Source organism: Sinohyriopsis cumingii, chromosome 14 (assembly GCF_028554795.1).
Source record: "Sinohyriopsis cumingii isolate HCF-2022 chromosome 14, ASM2855479v2, whole genome shotgun sequence".
NCBI lineage: Eukaryota > Metazoa > Mollusca > Bivalvia > Unionida > Unionidae > Sinohyriopsis > Sinohyriopsis cumingii.
In genome coordinates, this window is record NC_142974.1 from 19,785,214 (window position 1) to 19,792,194 (window position 6,981).

The 6,981-nt window shown below is 34.5% G+C and overlaps 1 long non-coding RNA gene across 1 annotated transcript; it reads right to left on the reverse strand.

Annotated features, from left to right (window-relative positions):
- Positions 1-796: 796 nt before the first annotated feature.
- LOC149783373 (uncharacterized) lies at positions 797-4,013 on the reverse strand. Its single transcript, XR_016414014.1, has 3 exons — positions 3,838-4,013; positions 3,063-3,202; positions 797-1,274 (listed from the first exon to the last, which is right to left on the reverse strand). It is a non-coding gene; the product is annotated as an uncharacterized LOC149783373 (long non-coding RNA).
- Between the last annotated feature and the right edge of the window lie 2,968 nt (positions 4,014-6,981).

Genomic DNA, 6,981 nt, shown 5'->3' on the forward strand with positions numbered 1-6,981 from the left:
ATGATATGATTACAAAAACAAACACCATGAAATTAGAAAACATTAAAAAACATGCTGAGAATATTTAAGGTAGGAAACATTATTAGGTCTTTAAGTTTGTTCTTGCAGTCAAAATAAATGAGTTTTGAGAGCCCTCTTGAATGCGATCACTGTGTCTTTGTGTCTAAGTTCAGTGGGCAATTCATTCTACGTTGCTGGGCCCTGGGCAAAAGAACGCTTTCCATATGGCTTTGTTTTCATAGTGGGAATAATGAGTATACGATTGTCAGAAGAGGAGCGTAAGTATCTTGCTGTTGTGTGTGTACACATGGGTGAGGTCGGATAGGTATGTTGGACTAGAGTCCGACAGTGAAACGTAGCATAGAGAACAAATTTTGTGTTTGATTCTGGATCGAATGGATAGCCAGTGTAGGGTACAGAGCAGTGGGGAGGTGTGCTCTGATCGTGGTACTCTAAGTACCCACACCAAAACTGCCTACCCTTCTGCACATGAGATTCTCACGTGAGATCTAACTCAGGTTAGTCTCATGTGCAATTTAACATGCAAATTAGGTAGAACTCACGTGAGCAAATAGATTCTAATAAGAAAATCACTTGTGCAGGAATTGTTAACAAGAGCAATATCTTGCTCACATGAGCCACACCTTGCTCATGTGAGCCACACCTCGCTCACATGAGCGAGGTGTGGCTCACGTGAGCAAGATGTTGCTCACGTGAGCCACACCTCGCTCATGTGAGGAAGACCTGCTCACGTGAGCAACATCTTGCTCACGTGAGCGGCCTCTTGCTAACATGAGCAAAAACAACAAAATACAATTATAGTATTTAGTTTTTATTGAATACATACATCTTTTACAAGAATTAAACAGAGTAAGATCAATATTCAAATCAAGTAATCATAATCATATAATTTTAGTTCGATTAGTGATCTTCTATTAAGGTAAGACAACTAGAGTATGTATGTATGGATGGATGGATGGATGTATGTATGTATGTACCTGTTATATTAATACATCACATTTATTCTAAAAACTTTAAGGTCATAATGAAAGATACTGCTGGAAATTTGCTTCACATGAAGACCATTCTTCACTGTTCCAGAAAATTCAAAGCAAACAAAACGTGTAATTGACATTCCTGCTTCTGAATTTCATTATTTGCCAGTCTGCAACAATATTTTCACTTGGAGATTGTTCTCTTTGAATCAATGCACTTCCTGTTGACCATTGAATTTAAGTTAGCAGGCTCAGTTTTGAACTGTTGAAAAATGGAACCTGAAATGGAAATGAAAAAGTTGGTAGAAATTTTTTTTCTGATCACAGCATTTGAGACATTCTGTAAGGTGGATTTTTGAAGATTTGTTTTACAAGGTAAAGGCAAAATACATAATTGTAGTTTGGATTAGATGGCACTTTATCACACTGTGAAAATAGGAGCCAACTGTTTTCCCAAGGACACACTTACGCAGCCAACCCAGTCTGAAAATTCATCCTTTGGACTATGAGCCAAATTGCTCTACCAATAGAATTACCATAGTTCAGTAGCAAACATATAAACTGCACTGTTGATGAGATACCTGCAAGTCACGTTGCATATTCCAAATTTGACTACTTCTGGATAAAGATGCCAATGTGTACCCAGGTATTCTCCCATTGATAATAACCTGGGTAATAAAACGAACAATTGGGTACCCGTTAAAAAAAAAAGTGTTCACAGGGGCTCATATGGTTGCTTACAATTTACTTGTCATACGTGGTCTGTATAATAATACAATCCTTTCTCAAGTGACCTATTTAAGAATCAATGCTAATATTTCAAGCCTGACCATCCTAATGTCATGACTGTCCATGGTTCATGTGCCAATTTTCTCATGACTTAAAACACTCTTGTTTTCAGATCCTGGTGACATTATCTGGGTCAAATAAAATTAAGCACAATATGAATGTCTGGTTTAACTTGGCTACTGTAACATGCACTTCTTATACCACCATGTTAGGACAAAAAAATGAATGAAATGGACAACTAAACAGACTGAAATATAAAGATCAAAAAAAGTTTGCTACTTAATAACAGTTTTGAAAAAATCAAATAAAAATTAATGTATTGGTAACTTCTGCATGAATTTTACATTAAACAGTTCCAAGAAAACAGACAGGTTCTTGAATGTGAAACCATTTGCCCTAGATTCATTCTATTATAATACTACACACATAGCAGTCCAGCTTAAATAGAAAATAAATGGCACCAGATATCATTTTTAAAAAAAGAAGAAAAAACAACAATAAAAATAACCCGGGATGTATCAATGCAATTGATGGATGTTATGTAACTGAAAAAAGTTAGAGAAAAGATATTTTGTTAAACTTAAAAACATGTTGCACTGGACCGTCGTTATGGGATGAACCATGGCAGGTTGAGGATAATACAACAATGAACATTTATGGACTTTGTGACGATTCGCGAAAGTTACTGTAGGCATGTACACTAGTCGAAATGACTTATGCACCAATAATTTATCAATTTCTTTAGTGTCTATTCTCATCCATACTACTAATCCACACAAGTTCAGCTGATTTGTGACAAAAATTATAACTGCATATACAATATTTTTCATAGTTTTCTGTAATAATGGCATGTAATTTATACTCGTTGTGCTCAGATTCTGATTTTTGCCTACTTATTTTAGTAATAATTATGCTTACAGCTCATTTTGGGGATGGAACATGTGAACCTACAACGAAGCAGTTCAGCTTCACATTTAATACAATTTCCTTTTGATTGTATACTCTGGTAACCAATCGTTAGGAATGATGGGTACACATTAGAAATTTCAAACAAATTGACATCTCTGCTTCTGGAACAGTCCTCTGAAAGATTTCTCCAAAACTTTTAGGATACATTTTTCCAAAATATGTACATTTGCAATATATAAAGAAATTCAAAATCTGGTTTCCAATTTTTATGTTATAAAAAAAAATGTATTGGGGGTCAAATTTTAGAGTCTGAAATGCGTATGTTATCATGTGTATTACATCAAAAGATTTGAAGCGTCTTATACATACCCTTTACTGGAGTCGGAATTTCCTCTAGCATGGCAATGGGGTTTTGTCTGACTTCTTCCTGTTGCTGTCAATGTTTTGCACTTCTTTCAAATGATTGCTTGTTGTGTTGATTAAATTTTGTGACCTTCATGAAGTTTAATCTGTAAAAAGATAAAAATTAGTATAACTGATCTTTTTTTTTAATCTATGCAGAACAGAAAGAATGCACGGAAATGAGAAAACGATTTGGTTGGCAAACGAGTCCTAGTGTATATAAGCATTAAGAAAAGCTGTAATCCTTATCCAATTAAATCTCTATTTTAAATTTACCAATCAAAATATTTGACAGACAGGGCAACTGTCTTTTAGGAATAAAATCATGAATTAAGCTACTGCATTTGGTTCTCAATCATGTATGCTTATCTTGATCCACCCAATCAGCAATAAAATAATACGAAGAATATTTATGTTTGTACAAATTGTTTCAATCGGTAACGCAAGTGCTCCTCACTGAGGCGCCCGCATTATTATTGGGGGTGGGGGTAAGAGCCAGACATGGTTGCACAGTTAAATTGAGGAAGGCTTAAATATTCGATGATAGTGTGGTGTAGATATCATTTTTAGAAACAGGAGGTTGAATTATTATCTTTAAGTAAAATCTGAAACAAACCCTTGGCTCAATTTGAAACGACCATGTGAATGTATGCTTATACTTATGATGTCGATGATTCAGGCTATCCACTTTGATCATTCTATATGCGAAAATTGTAAAAAGGAATGAGTAAAAGTAACTTACTTCTTTCTCGGCAAAGAACCAGTCTTTCATAATCCTTGAATCTTCCCTAAACAGCACGTCGACGTCTTCTGTTTCGTACTGGCCATTAACATCAGTACCGACGTGGACATCTTTAGATGTTGGTGTTGGTTTCTATATTTTAATAGTGTCCACACTCTTGCTGTCAGAATGTTTTAAGAGCAAATATGTTGCAGGAGAATATTAAATAACTTTTTTCATAAACAGCGTGGCCCTTGCTAAGAGAACATGGCTCGCGCGTAAATTTCTGTCTGTTCGGTTTAAAAGTGCTATTCTACATGTACACTGTAGGTCAAACATCCAGCATCTGTTGAGTTCATCTGAGGCGCCATAAAGGGCAAATTATTAGTAAGCATGTTGTTGTACGCATAGGGGCTTGTATCATTGATTACAATATAAAAGTCAGTCATACATATTGTATAAAAATAATACTTTTATTATTTTATACTGCTGTATGACTGACATTTAAATTGTAAGCAACGATGCGAACCCTTCTGGTTTTACACTCCTTTGTACATATGTACTCGGGTATTTCTTAATATTATATTTTATATATCAAATAAATGCTATTTTATTATATGATATTTCATAAAAACTGAGCTATAAGTGAATTCATATCATTAATAAGTTAATTAATATAGACCTAGTTAATTTTGATGTTTTTACAGTAGCTTGTGCCGAGCCATGCCCCATAGGACACTCTAATGGTTCTAACAAGCCGATTCTTCCACCGTGTACTCTGATAACCTGGGTCACAGAAAAGTTAACGGAAACGTCAGTGATTTTTTTTGTGATTATTTCAATAGGGAACTTCTTTTATAAACTTTGAAATGACACGATCAGAACATTTAAAAGGCTGCAAATAAGCAAAATTTTCCATTGCCAAGAATATACACGTGTAAAACAGTGCGAAACAGCTACACAACCAAACACGACTGGATTAGTCAGTTTCTTACGGATTTATTAAATTTTATGTACAGTACATGTTTTTTGTTTTTTTTTTTTTTTTTTTTTTACTGATAATGTACACATGCATAGGAAACGGGGTTGGGGTGAAACCTCAATAATAATTTGTCTAATACGTAACCTGTTCGACTGTTCAGTCTTTGATGCCAGACATTCAACGTCGGTGGACAATGTTTTATTAAACACGTTAATATTATTAATCCTTTATGGTTTCTGCCTGGATTAAACATAAGCCGTTTTATAGAATATGGGGAGGGGGGTGTCAAGCGTACGTACGTGGGGGGGGGGGCGTAAAAAGTATGCATGCGTACGGGCGGGGGGGTCAAGCTTTGCCAGATTTTTGCATACGTGCTAAATGGATGACCCCTAAGCCGAATTACACAATTCAGTAAGTATAAGATTGTATTGACTTTTTTGCGAACGTTAGGCATGGAAGAAAACGACGTAGTTTATGTAATTCTCCAATTTTTCTGGAAAATGACTTCAGAGTTTATTAGGCCAAAAGGACTGTGCATCAGTGTTTATTTTTTTCCAGATATGTGGCTATGTATTGTATTTGTTTTACAATTTTATAGTGGGGTTTTAGAACTTTGTGAGTAAAGGAGTTGCATCATATGTTTATGATTCATTTTAGGGCAAAAGTTTTATTTCCTTTTTATATTTGTAAACTGTGTATTTTGGGGAGAGAAACATTTCACCTTTTTACTGATTACTTTATTAAACATCAACCACGAATAGTATGCAAGTTATTAACTCTATTCTTTGACAGCTGTTAAAGTTTAATGGGTAGTCTGGTTATACGAGACATTAATTCTGAATTGTTTCGTTTTATGAACAGTGAAATGAACCTTAATATGTTCAAATAAAGTAGCCTGTTGGGTCAAAATAAGATTAAAACTCACTGTGAGAAAATAAGTTGAAGATGTTTTAAAATGTAAAAAATCCAATAAAGCAACAGCAAGTGCAAAATAGAAATGATGTCTGTGTGACAATAATGGAGAAACTTGACATTCAATATTTACACAAAATATTTAAGTCCAAATTGCTCATGTGATAACTCACATGAGAAAATCCAACTTTGAATAAATTTGAAATAAGTGTTTAATCAGAATCAAAGTCCAAGTTTCTCACGTGAGAAATTAGAACTCTGCCTTATTTTCAAACATGGTTGTATGTAATGGAAAAGAATGTTTTCTAAGTTCTACTTTCTCATGTGAAAAGTTAGATTCTCACGTGAGCAAAATCTGCTCACATGAGAATCAGGTTAGTTTTTCCTTGGCTCACAAGATCTAACAAACTGCACACATGAGCCTGCAAAATCTACCCTATTTGCATAAATTTCTAACAAGGTTCTCATGTGCAGCTTATGAGCAGCTCATGTGAACTGGTGAGATTTTTCTGTACGGGTATGATCCAAGCAGCTGTGTTTTTAACATTTTGAAGTTTCTGGAGTAGATATTGAGATGAACCAGACAGAATTGAGTTGCAATAGTCCAGTCTTGAAAGTACTAATGAACACACAAGTGTTTTATTGGCATCAGCTGAAAGATATTTGGGAATTGAGCTGATGCGTCTCAGCTCAAGATATGCAGCCTTGCATATGTTCATGACATGTTGGTGCAATGTGAGAGTGTACTGTCCAGAGTAACACCTAGGTTTCGTACTGATTGTGTGAATTTAATGTTGGTGCTGCTGATATCTATTGTTTGAGGTAAAGGATGTGAATGAGAAATAATAATAATAATAATAATAATCTTGCATGCTTTCTATATGAGATAGTGACACACTTAATATAGGTGGTCATGTAATTTTGATGATTTTGAAAAAGACATCATTGAATTGCGGATCTAGTATTTATATTAATAGGTTATTTATTTGAACACCGATGAGTGCACACCTGAATAATTCTGAACAATCCAACAATTATATATATTTCTGAAGTTCAATGAATCAATTATACCATTCAATTTTAATTAAAAAAAAATTTTTTTCAAGAATTACACTGCTTTTCATGGTTTCAAAAATCCATGGCTTTAATTTTATGCTCAGTGTGTCACACGTATTCAAGGTGGCACTCTACACTTTCTCTTTCTGCGAAGGTTAGAATTTTAAAGAAAAGTAATTTCCTCAAGTTTCCTCACTGATTATACTGGCTTTTTA